Here is a 345-nt window from a genome sequence, read left to right on the forward strand (position 1 = left end):
GGCCGCGCCGGTGCAGTGCCGCCCCGGGCGGTTGTGCCCGGGCCTGGCAAACCCCGACTGACTGACTCGGGATTTCTCCTTAGAACCACCTCAGGCCACAGGTTTAACCTGTGTCTGCTCTTTTTTCTTTTTTTTTTCTTTTAAGTAGGGATTGAAAGAAAAGGGTAAGAGGCCTTCAGAGGGACTCGGACAGGCTGGATTGATGCACTGAGGCCGATGGGATGAGGTTCTGCAAGGCCAAGGGTCAAGTCCTGCACCTGGGTCACAACAAGCCCCTGCAGCACTCCAGGCTTGGAGAAAGAGTGGCTGGGGGATGGCTGGGGGGAAAGGGACTGGGGGGGGTGG

Source organism: Merops nubicus, unplaced genomic scaffold (genome assembly GCF_000691845.1).
Source record: "Merops nubicus isolate BGI_N331 unplaced genomic scaffold, ASM69184v1 scaffold1011, whole genome shotgun sequence".
Lineage (NCBI taxonomy): Eukaryota > Metazoa > Chordata > Aves > Coraciiformes > Meropidae > Merops > Merops nubicus.